The sequence below is a fragment of the Melitaea cinxia genome, chromosome 15 (assembly GCF_905220565.1).
Source record: "Melitaea cinxia chromosome 15, ilMelCinx1.1, whole genome shotgun sequence".
In the NCBI taxonomy this organism is placed as follows: domain Eukaryota; kingdom Metazoa; phylum Arthropoda; class Insecta; order Lepidoptera; family Nymphalidae; genus Melitaea; species Melitaea cinxia.
This window is the reverse complement of record NC_059408.1, coordinates 13,080,562-13,093,649: the sequence shown is the minus strand read 5'-3', so window position 1 is coordinate 13,093,649 and position 13,088 is coordinate 13,080,562. Positions and strand designations below refer to the sequence as shown.

The window sequence follows — 13,088 nt, the reverse complement described above, 5'->3', positions numbered from 1 at the left end:
ACGAGCGGATACGGGCTGTTTAAAATTAAGATGGTTAACGCTTTATAAGCGAGACTTAACTGGTGGCAAACGGAAGAAAAAAAAAAAAAACAATTTAATTAACTGCTTAACCTATAGCGTAAGAATACTTACACATATTCTACGTGTTATTGATTGTTATTTCCACCATTGGATTGAAATATACAATGGACATTCAATTAGTGATTTACGATTTTCGAATAGCACTTGTAGTACCTGTTCACGCTCAATTGGCGCTGGCTCTTCAAAAATTTCGCTGTCGTGTACAGCACACTCTGATTAAAATACGCGGTCTAAAATTTTGTGTTAAATTCGAATAATATTATATCTAATGGATTCTGTACATGAAAAAAAATATGTTTCAAAGTTCAATACATAGGTACCTAAAATGTTATTACATAAATATTTGAGACAAATTGTTATTTGAGTAGAATTAACACTTCGTTGAATTCAAGTTTACAAAAAGGGTTTTCATAATTTATTTTTTATTTATAGCAAAAAAGCAAATAAATTGGATCGATAACCATCTCATAAATAACAGACTGTAGTTAAAAGCCCCGCTGTTATAATCTATTTGCTATTTAACGAGCCTTTTTTATGTTTTTGAATATTCTTATTTAATTTCAAAAAATGACGTACGCTGTAATTGAAAATCTGTGAACGCTGTCGTATGCTATTATGTGATAATTATTTTACTATTAACTAAACGTTTTTCAGTAACAGTTATTTCACACTGCTCAGCTCGTTTGTCTTGATATCTATACTAATTATTTTATGTAATTAGTTAAATATAGCGTTCAGGAAAATAAATATAGGCCGAGATATTTCATTAGATACTAGTTATTTTAGCAATGTGACTATTAAAGAATAGGTTGTAAAGTAGAAATAGTAGTAGTAAGAATAGGTTGTTGTTTAGCAATGTGACTATTAAAGAATAGGTTGTAGTAAGCTTGAGGATAAAGTATTATTAAAACCTTGTATAGACTGAAACAGCAAAAGTGAAAAACAGATATCTTTAAAAAAAAATAGAAGCAAAAACAAAACCGCCTGATATACTTTAGAAATTGTAACCTCAACTAACATCAAATAGTTTTTTAGACTGCGTTTTTACTTTGCTAGGTTGGTAAATACCTAATTGTTCCATGCATTGTGTAAATCTTGAATGTAAAGTACGCATTCACTAGCTTATATTTAATTTTGACGAGCAGACCAAACCACAGTTGCCCTCGGCCTATATAAACGAAGCGAACCAAAAACCAGCTCCAGAATATTCTTATCTCTGCACACTTTGGGAACATCTATTCATAAAGACATTCTATTGTACGATATTTCGAGCTCTGACTGATTATGTAAACCGATTTTCTATTGATAAATGTTATTCGAAGAACTTTTCACCCCCGAAAGATTCAATTTAGATATTACAATAATCCATCGTAAAAAGCCTGAACTGAAAAGTCAGTGGTCTAACTCCTAAAGCAATTTTACGGACTTTTACGAATCGAGACTGACAAGTCCAATATTTTTTGAGCCTTAATATTGAAAAAGTTGTCCATATCTTTTGTTTTGTTACTAGCTGTGTCTTGTGGTTTTACGCGGTAGTCTGAAATTATGAGAATTTTTGAAATACGAATGAATTGTATTTGTATTTAGCTATCTTTACTATATAATTATATTTGTTTCTTTTTTGTGTGCACGAAACACTCATAAACATTCATCCTCTCGAACCGACATTTATTAATTAAACACTAAGATTTTTTAAGTTTTGCATACACATATCCGTTGATGCGGTTCGTTTTTTAATTAGTTTGTTTATACACAGAAGCCAGCATCCATACATTAGTCATACATCAGATCCTACACAACGACCGCTTTGTTTATAATTGGCAATTGAGATGAATTCTGTCTGATTAGCATATCTTGCGGGCGTCACAGCTGCGCGTAGGTAGATATAATTATTACATACGCTCGATGAAAGGGGCTGTTTGCTGGTTTTGTTAATAAATCACTATACAGTAGTAACTGAGGACATGTTGGCTTTGTGGTTCCGTTAGTGGTCGCGGTTTCGAACACACTCTTGACAACAAAACAGATAGTTTGTCCTATGTGCTTGCGTTACCTGTGTGTTAAATGTATAGACTAGTTTCTGCCCACGACATCGTCCGCGTGGAACTTTTAAAGGGAAATAATTCTGTCATAAACGATTTTTGCGAAACTTTGACTGTTTACGCAGAGCACGCAGCGGAAGCTCTCAAAAGGACAAAAACCCGAATTTGAAACATTCTTCATTGGTACTCCGCTCCTGACGGTCTTAGCGTGATGATATATAGAAATAGCCCATAGTCTTCCTCGATGAATGGGCTAATCTAACATTGAAGGAATTTTTCAAATCGGACCATTACTTCCTGAGATTAGCGCATTCAAGCAAAGAAACAAACAAATTCTTCAGCTTTCTAATATTAGTATAGATATAGAATTTCATTTTACTAACGACCGTTGAGTTTGAAAAATAATTCGATTACAAAGTCGTATTATTTTAATATCTAGTTCCAGTGGAATTTGAAATCCTATTATAATTGCGAAAAGTGTGATGAAAATACTTGTGTAACAATCAGAAGTTAAGGTAAAAATTTATATTAAAAATATTTATTTCTTGTAAAGCTGGTAAAGAATTTATTAGAAGCATAAATAGTAGACTAAGAGATAACACAGTTTCACTACCACCTTGGAACTTAAAAGGCCGACCGATAGCGGGATAACTACCTAACTGCTGGCTTTGAAATACATAGGCCTAAAACGGGCAGCAGCGTCTTCAGTGCGTCAAAGCCAGCCCTGCGGACACCATCCCGCCTGCCCAACGTGGTGACTATAGGCAAAACACATGAGTTCACACCATTTTTGGCGTGAACTTGTGGAGGCCTATGTCCAGTAGTGGACTGCGAAAGGCTGCTGTGAAGATGTGATGTGGTGATAAATAGTAACAGTAAGAGCTTGAAATCGGCGCGAAATTAACATTTCGGTTCGTTCTCTTCTATTTTTTTTTCCTTTTTTTTTCTTTGTACCGAAATATTTAGCGATTTGGGCCTTTGACCTAAATCGAGAAGACCTAAACCACCATTGTGACGGACCTAATCCTGATTCCGGCTTATGACTACTTTAGCAAATCCACTGTCTATTTGGCTTAAAAGTCATAAATGATATAGAACTTTGATTAAAAAAAAACTTTTTTTGCTATTTTAACCAACTTTTGTACCTTTTAAACCGACTTCAAAAAAGGAGGAGGTTACTCAAATTGACCGTATATATATATAATGTATGTTCGGGGATAACTTCGTCGTTTATAAACCGATTTTGATAAAAAAAAATTGTTGGTAAGAAGATATCCGAAGTGTGGTACCATGGATAAGGAAACCAAGATCTGATGATGGGATTCCAGAGAAATCGAGGGAAACCCTCGAAAATCGTAGTGACGTCTAGTGCGTTTGTTAATTTTTTTCATCTACATACGTTGTATCAATGTCGATGTAATTGAAGTCGGTTTTCTTCGTTTGCGAGCAAACACAATTATCAATATATCTAATATAATTTTGTAATCAATAAGACTACAAATGAAAAGACACTGCTTAAACTGGTTTTAACTTGTTTAATCTGGATGTAAATACGTTGAAATGTCTCGTAGTAAAAAAAAAACAGTTCTTTCTTACTTTTTTTTAATAGAAAAAAAATCCCATTAAGATATCCATAAGGGCCATATTTTTATCCAAATAAAATTGCTCAACGGGGAAATACTGAAAGCATTAATTCGATTTTTCAACTTGCTCCAGCAGTTAACTTAAAAAATAAGTTAATCTTCAATTTGTATATAATTTATTCTTTGTTATAAGGCAAAGATAGCTTAATATTATTAAGTTAAAAAGTTTGTTTCTTAGTTTAAAAACTCAAAGAGGACATCTGCTTAGAAAAAAATGATAATTGCATTTTAAAAAAGGTTTAGCAAGTAATATTCAACCATAAATACAACTTCTATCAAGCACAAATTTTATATAGTGAAGCAAAAAGTTTGTACTCTTTTTTACGAAAATTGCGCGGACGATGGAGTATGAAATTTCGCACACTTATAGTTTATATAGAGAAGGAGTGCATAATGCTAATATATTTTTTAAATTATGCATAAAACTATATTAAATAAAAAAAATAAATATAAATACATACACTACCATGTATTTGACACACATATGCGTATTACCTTTTGTTGATTTTTAGTCTATATTCAAATTGAAAAATTTAAAATAGGTTCTTTATTTTCATAATTTTTTGGTTTTAACGACCACTAATATAAATTAATCTTCGTTGGCAAAACGTTGACGTTTTATTTAGATGTCATCTTCCATGGAATTAAATGTATACAAAGACCCATTAGCGAGTCATCAACAATATAAGAGTGATGTGGCTGACGTTTTGACGATTTGTTTAATAGCAGCCATTTGTGATGGCTCTTAAAGGCTTTTAGTCAAGTAAAAAGTATATATTTAAATCTATATATTAGATGAAATAAACTTTATACAATAATAATCAACTTTATTTGTCATATCAAGAAATGGTTTTACATTACAATAATTATTGTATTGGCTCATAGTAAGGCATATATCCCTCAACCCTAGTGTTGCCCAAATTCAGTCTTGGTCTTGCAGTCTTGGTCTTGTTCTTGCGTTTTTGCAAGACCAAGACCAAGAACAAGACCGCGTATTTTTAGCAAGACCAAGACCAAGACTGACCGTGCAAGACTTGAGCAAGAACAAGACATAGCCTGCAAGACTCTTGCGTCTTGCAGCTAGGACTTAGCGCTATTTCACTGAGTAGTTAGGTGTAACAGTTCGGTGTATAGGTAGGTACGCTTAGGAATTCTATGAGACGCAAAAAACTGTATCAAAGAATATGAAAAACTGGACCTATGCGCATTACGACTAATACCATAAACATAGCGAATAAAAAAAATATCTATTAAAATCAAACTGAGTGCATGCATAGTTATGTTTTAACCATCGGCACTTTGATAATGCGGCATCAAAGGTTTTGTACTTACTTCTCAAAGAAATTTGCCGCTTTTCGGAAGTACATGGTTATGATACACGCGCCGGCGGCTTCTTTTGAAATCTAAAACAATCGTTGCCGCCACGCCGAAATCATAACATTTGACACTATTTGATTGCCGCCACAGGGCGTAGGTATACTCATGCAAAATAATTTCGAATTTTAAGAGTACCTACAGGTGTTCCAAAGAATAAATAAGTTTCAGAGTGCTTAGAATGAAAATGAATACATTATACTGATCACGCAAGTAGTATTATGATTAGGATAAAATGGTAAGGATAGGTAGTAGATGTCATATTAATTCATTCTAGTAAGTATATATTATAATATTGATTACTTATATGGTTTTAAACTAATTACTTAGGTACTATTATTGTACATTTAGTCATTATATTTCTTAAGTTTTTACAAGAAAAAATAGCAAAAAGTGTTCAAATATCACCCGTTTAATAAATATTGTAGCCACTTTTAAATATACTTGAAACGTGTAAAAAAATTCTACAAAACTAATAAAATAATATAAAAAGCGTAGGTACTTACCTACTAATAAAATAAAAAGCCTGCGATAAGAGTTTTGTATTACTTACCAGCCCGAATATCTCTGAGAGAGATGATGAGAGTAAGTATTTACTAGCTGTGCCCGCGACTTCGTCCACGAGGAATAGTAACTTTGGAGGTATATTGACGTTCAGGACTTATTTATTTATTTTAAAACTTCTGTCATCAAACATACAAACGAACTCTTCAGCTTTATAATATTAGTATAGATGTACGCCAAAACATTCACTTATATGTAAAGAATAGTGATTGGCACTAATTCTTTACATATATTTTATTCATCATTCATTATCATCTAAAATGTCTTTTACCATTGATGGGTGGACGTCAATTGCTGGTAGGAGTTACTACGGGGTTACTATTCATTATATAGACAACGAATGGAAGTATCAATCTGTAGTTCTTGATTTTATACCATCACGCGGTCGACATACTGGGGAAGATATTGCAACGATTTTCCATGAATGTTTATTGGAATATGGCATAATTGATAAAATACAAGGTATCACGGTCGACAACGCAACTGCAAATACCAAATTTATGTATGAACTGGGCAAACAGCTGCCGCCACACTTTGATTCAGACAATCAACATTTCCGGTGCTTTGCTCACATTTTAAACCTTGGTGTACAAGATTTATTAAAGACCTTAGCATTACACTGTGAGTCTGACACTAACGCGCAAGATCAGCAGTACGAAGACTATGCAGACGAAACTGAGGATGAGGAAGATGAAGAATCTGCACCAAATATTGCTGACTCGCGTACATCTGTAACAAAGTTACGCAGTATTTCCAGTAAAATAAAAAGAAGTGAGATAGTGAAGAAGAAGTTTCAGTCTGCTTGTGAAGCAGCTGGCGTGCCATCAAATCTAAATGCCATTCTTGACTGTCCAACGAGATGGAATTCCACACATGATATGATTGGATTTGGTTTAAAAGTGAGAGCGGGCATTGACATATTGTGCAGTTCTGTCACCGAATTAAATGATTTTCAAATCACAGCTAATGAATGGCAGGTACTCGAAAAATTACATAAATTTCTAATAAACTTTAAACTTTTAAGTACAAAACTTGGTGGAGACAAATAAGTTACATTACCGCTAGTCATTGTATCATTCAATCTCTTGCTAGATAAAATTGAATCCATGGTAAAACAGTTAGATGAGAAACCTAATCGATCTGAAGTGGATGAAAGGCTCATTCTAGCTTTCCAAGCAGCTCGAGACAAAATGCTTAAACATTACAAGAAGAGCAACTGGATTTATTGTACTTCTTTAATTTTAGACCCAAGGCATAAGGCTCAGACTTTTGACCTGACAATGTGGGGGAAGCAACTTAAAACAGAAAGTCTGCGCAAGTTCAATGAACTTTATGAAGAATATAAAAGTCTACACTCACTGAACAAATCTCTGGAATTACCAGAAAAAGAAAATAAAGTATGTGATGAAGATGAAGACGTAATAGACTTTGATAAACTCTATGAATGTCCCTCGACGTCATCTGGATCTTGTCTTCAAGGCTTAGTGATAGACGAGTTGGAGGAGTACCTGAGAAAACCAAGAACTGCCAGCTCGGAAGACATTTTAGATTGGTGGAGGACGCATGAGACAGAGTATCCGATTTTATCGAAAATGGCCCGTGATTTTCTCTCAATACCTGCAACTTCAGTACCTGCTGAGAGGTTATTTTCTAAAGCATCATTAGTAATTAGAAAACATAGAAATAGGTTAAGTGATGAGTCAGCCAGATGGTTACTTTGTATTAATTCTTGGTCAAAAAAATTGATATAAAGTATCATAACCTAATGATAAAGCTGTTGATTTGTGTTGTATTTTATTTTTTATTCAATTTATTTGAATAAATTTTATTTTTTAGTTGTATTTTATTTTTTATTCAAATAAATGATAAATCGTAAAACTCTTTTATTAAATTTCTTATAAGTTGAGGGTTCAATCTCTTTCTAGACAGATAAGTATTGTTCTTTAAAATACAGTCAAGTTATTGTAATTAAATTGTTTTTTTTACATGTTTTAGCAAATGTAAGCTTATAAATCATAAATGTTTATTAAGAAACAGTTACTTCCATGGAAAACGACATATAGGTCAGTTGATTTTTCGAATTTCTTATCAAATCTTCAGTTATTTATTAATCTGCTTGATCTTTACTATGGCTATGTTAATTCAAGCTCACAATGTTCCAATTCTAATACGTTTTTCTAAGATTTAAAGTAAACTTTAATAAATAGTAATAGACTAATAGGTAATTGCAAGACTTGCAAGACTCTTGCTGCAAGACCAAGACCAAGACCAAGACTGGGAGCGCAAGACCAAGACCAAGACCAAGACCAGGTGTATTGGCGCAAGACCAAGACCAAGACTGGCTAAGTCTCGTCTTGTTCTTGCATTTGGGCAACACTACTCAACCCGCATTGGACCAGCGTGGAAGATTAAGCTCCTACATAAGGAAAGAGGTCTATGTTCAGCAGTATTACAGGATGAATAGTAATTATTGTATGTATATACGAATGGGATGTAAGTTAAGATATTTTGAATAATTTTTATTGTTCACTATTTTTTATTGATGCCGAGTGACACTGCATTTTAATTTCTTTGCATTATGGGCAAACTTTCTTGGTATTGTAATGTTATTATCATTACCTGTATATTATTTATTTATGCATCTATATATTAATACGTGAAGCGAAAACTTTGTACCCCTTTTTACGATAATTGCGCGGACGGAGAAGTATGAAAATTCGCACACTTAGAGTTTATATAGAGAAGGAGTGTAGATGCTAATTTTTTTTTTAATTATGCATTAATATATATTAAACCAGTAAGAAAAAAGATTACTCACACTACCACGTGTTTGACACACACATATATATGTATATTATAATATTTTGTTGATTGTCAGTCTGTAGTCAAATTGGAATTTTTTAAAAAAGGTTCTTTAAATTCCTTTTTTTTGTTTTTCTTTAATTTAAATTTTAATTATGGTCAAATTTCGACCTTTGAACAACCACTAGCATTAATAAAAAAGTAATAATGTATATACAAATTGGTTATATAAGCTGACACTTGGGTAAGACGATTTCTGATCTGATAGTGTGGGTATTGTTTACTTATGTGCTTGCGTGTGTAAAATTCAAACTAACATTAAAATTATAACAAGAAATATAAATTTAAATAAATGGGTCTAAAAGTACTGAGTAATTGTAATTTACTGAAATATTAATTAGGCGAAAGACCGTGAGCAAATTGATGTCAATATTGGTAATCGTGACGTTGAAACATTAATGTAAGTTACTAGAGTTGCAGAACTAGCTTAAAATTCTTAAGCGAACAATTTTATGTCAATGATAATTCATGGCTTTGTACATTCAACAATTTGTGATTTTTTTTAATAATATGCTTTATGAATCCATAACTAAATAAAAAAAATAATAATAACTACTAAAAAAGCAAAAAGTTTTTACTGAATTGAATTTTTTTTTTTGATTATTGATTTTACTTTTATTCTATCATAGTATTTTATTTAATTTTATTTTTACTTATTGATTTTTTAATATAATTTTGTTTTGTTTTTTATTCTGAATGTTGTCTTGTCTTGTTGTACTAACCCAATATGGATTTATACTTTGGTCTGAAATAAAGTATTATTATTATTATTTAGAATAAGAAGCAACAGGGCGCCAATACGTTTTTTGTGTCATTATATGGCACACTTCACTCGACTTTTCGCATTTCCCGCTCTTCGTATACCGAAATTATATAATTATAATAGGGAAACGCCATGGTATACAAAAAATAGGCACCCGGTTTTATTTATTTTTTATTTATCGTCTTTCTCGTCGATAATATTGAAAACGAGAAGTTTCTCTTCCTAAAACGACAAAATTCGACAAAATTACGATGTCATGTTAGCTTCCGTAGAGATAAATATCACAGATCACTAAAATTTAATGATTATCTCTTCTACTGACGTAACGAGAAGAGTATCGCGTGCACGCATGTTAGCTACTGTAGACATAGAGAGATAATACGAGAAAAGGGGTAGACAAAATTTTGTCGTGGCGCGCATGCTAGGCCTGCAGGTATGTGTAATTAATGTTTATTAGTAACTTGGTATTATATTGCTTAGTATCTTTAGAAACAAGTTTTTTTCTAACTATCTTCAACATATTATTTATTTTATTCAAAGATTAAATACTTAAGTTTTTTAAATATGTTTCCCGAATGGTCCCAGCTTGTATTTTTTTTCTACTATTAACCTAATGAGTTGTGAAGAGAATTACATAAAATTTAGGTGCCACTAAGTGCCACTTTTGGAATGATATTTTTTTAATTAAATTGACTCTTTTACAAAGCAAAGTTTTATTTGCGCTCAGATATTTATTTACCGTATTTTATGGTTGTAGGTTCTTCTGGGTTAACTGTTTTATCAAGACACAGTATATATATATGATGACTAAGAACATAAATGAGAAGAGTTTTAGCGAAAAAATAGATAAGGTACAAGAAATAATAATAAATAAATACAGTTTAAATAGTAAGGAAAAGAAAAAACTTATCATTAAATTTTCAAAGCTAAAGTCGGAAATGAAGTCACGGTGGATAGCTGCAAAAAGAATAGAAGATAAATTTTTGAAAATGAATCGAGATTGGCTGCAAGGGACAATATCAATGACGAGAAAAAAAATATCAAGTGTTGGTCGTCCCTCTAAAGACTGAAGACTTATCGGAGCGTAGCAAACGTCGCGACGCTTTCTGAAGTTTTTATAGATGTTAGTTTACATTAACTAAAGGTAATTAAATAATAAACTTTAAAATAAAATATTTCTGCAACTTACAAAATAATTCTAAAAGTTACTCACATAATTATATTATTAAAGAATTTCACGTATTAACTCAAAAGGTTTACATAGTTATGTAGTAATAAACATCGCCCTCTCAGTTTTTCCCCTTACTTTCGTCCGCTTAAGTAATTAATTTGGTGACTTAGAATTTTAATTACTAGCTTAGATTAATTATTGCCCTCTTAAGTGTATTTCGCTTATTTTTAGTGATTCATTATTATTGCCAGTTAAATAAATTTCCTCATAAATAAATATTGTATTACTCGTTCATTATTTTTATGTGCCCTTGGTTAATTTTTCGTAAAATTACACAAATGCTAATCATGGTTGATGTAGATATATATATATATATATATATGTATATAAATATAAGAATAAAGATAAAGGAAACAACAGATAACGGAAAAATTGCGAAAAGCGTAAATTTTTAGTTACATAATATAATAAAAAGATTTTTAATAATTTTGTTTGTACGGAACCCTCGGTGTGGGAGTCCGATTCAAACATGACCGTTTTTCAAGCTCAAAAGGATTTACCTCATACGTGTTTTGCATCCTAATTGTGTTCATACTTTCTCTTACTTATTGTTTTTACAGCATTCTTTGTTAAGCCCAAATAATTGGTTCGCTCACAAGCTGTTAGTTTAGTTCAATGATTTACAAGAGCCTTTTTATTATGAATAGTGAGTACGGTAATGAGTTAAGATAATATTTAGGAATAAAGAACAAACATACGAGTATTCCTGTTGTTTTTTTGTCTGTGGTCAACGATATGGTGCTGCTGGGACCAACGGTGGGGTCTCTTTGCAAAATGTTGGATATATGTATGTGGTGAAACGTATAATGATTTTTATTCATATAATGGCTTTTTTTATTGTATGGACCTTGTCTGAAATAAACTGTATTATTATCAGACATACATTTATTTGTGCACGTCTATATATAGTCCACTGCTGGACACAGGCCTCCACAAGTTCGTGCCAAAAATGGCGTAAACTCATGTGTTTTGCCCATAGTCACCACGCTGGGCAGGCGGGTTGGTGACCGCAGTACTGGCTTTGTCGCACCGAAGACGCTGCTGCCCGTCTTCGGCCTGTGTATTTCAAAGCCAGCAGTTGGATGGTTATCCCGCCATCGGTCGGTTTCTTAAGTTCCAAGGTGGTTGTGGAACCTTGTTATCCCTTAGTCGTCTCTTACGACACCCACGGGAAGAGAGGGGGTGGCTAAGTTCTTTAGTGCCGTAGCCACACAGCATATACTTGTTGATTTAATATAATTATGGTGGTTTTCGAATTCTGAAAAAGAACACAAATTGAATAAAAACGAAACGTAAAATTCCCTTTGAGTTATATTTGTGACTCTTAATTCGAAACAAATGTGTCGAAAGCAATAATATATTCGCACAAAAGTGAAACACAAATGTATAGATAACAAGCAAAGGGAGATCTAACTTTGTTCTATATTCAACTGGGACGAAAAGTTGGTTCGTCAAACTTCTTTTAACATTTTTATAAGGTCACTGTAATTTGAACAGGCATAAATTTTTTATAAAATATATATTTTTAAAATACCAATCCAACTTAATGTTGATAGCAAATACAATGTATTATTGTGCGTATTGTGTAGATATTTATTATTATTATTATCTAAAGTTTATTAGATCTAATTCTATGCATTGAAAATATTTTAAAATTTAGTAATATCAGCTTCATAAGAAATAGTTGTTGGTACAATGTTAATACAAATACTTGTTAATGTTTTTAAGGGAAATCTTGGCAAGGTATGCTTTGTTAAGGTTTTTATTCAGCAGGTAAATATTTTGCGATCTTTGTAACACTTTTGAAAACTAGTATTCTGATATTAGCTTTTGTAAGGCGATACGGATAGCAATGTTAATGATAAAGCTTCATGTTCTAATGTATACGGCTTTGAACTTTTGAATACCTAGTTTAATATTTCTCTTTAGTCTTTGTTTTAGTTTAGGTATTAAGTTTAGATTTGGTTTGGCCTTTTTTATATTATTGTTATTTCAAAGAACTTAGACCGACCTTACAGAAGATCACAGCTAAATAATACTGTTTTCAAGCAGTATTGTGTTCCAGTTGGTGAGTGAGGTGACCAGAGCTCCTGGGGGGATTGGGGATTGGGTCGGCTACGTGCTTGCGATGCTTCCGGTGTTGCAGGCGTCTATAAGCTAGGGTAATATCTCTGACCATCAGGTGAGCCGTACGCTTGTTTGCCGACCTAGTGATATATTAAAAAAAAACTTAGAAATAATAAATGAGGGTAGTATACACATTAACACGAGTATGCACGCTATTTATAAGGTAACAAGTTTTACACCCAACTGTTATCTGAACTAAGATCCTATTTGATACTTATAAATGTAAATTCATTCCAACGACTCACCCCACTGACTTATAACAAACTGTTTTACAGCCTGCTTGCCTGCCCTGTAATAAGACATTAAGAATTCTTGACTATTGTATATATAGATCGTATAACTCATTTGTAAACACTTATAACAATCTTTTAATTACAAGTGTAAATAAATAAATAAATAAA

The 13,088-nt window shown here is 32.3% G+C and overlaps 1 protein-coding gene across 1 annotated transcript in view; it reads right to left on the bottom strand.

Moving 5' to 3' along the window:
* Positions 1-13,088, bottom strand: part of LOC123660303 (neuropeptide CCHamide-1 receptor-like) — a 99,358-nt gene that overhangs the window by 72,080 nt on the left and 14,190 nt on the right. The window lies entirely within an intron of this gene.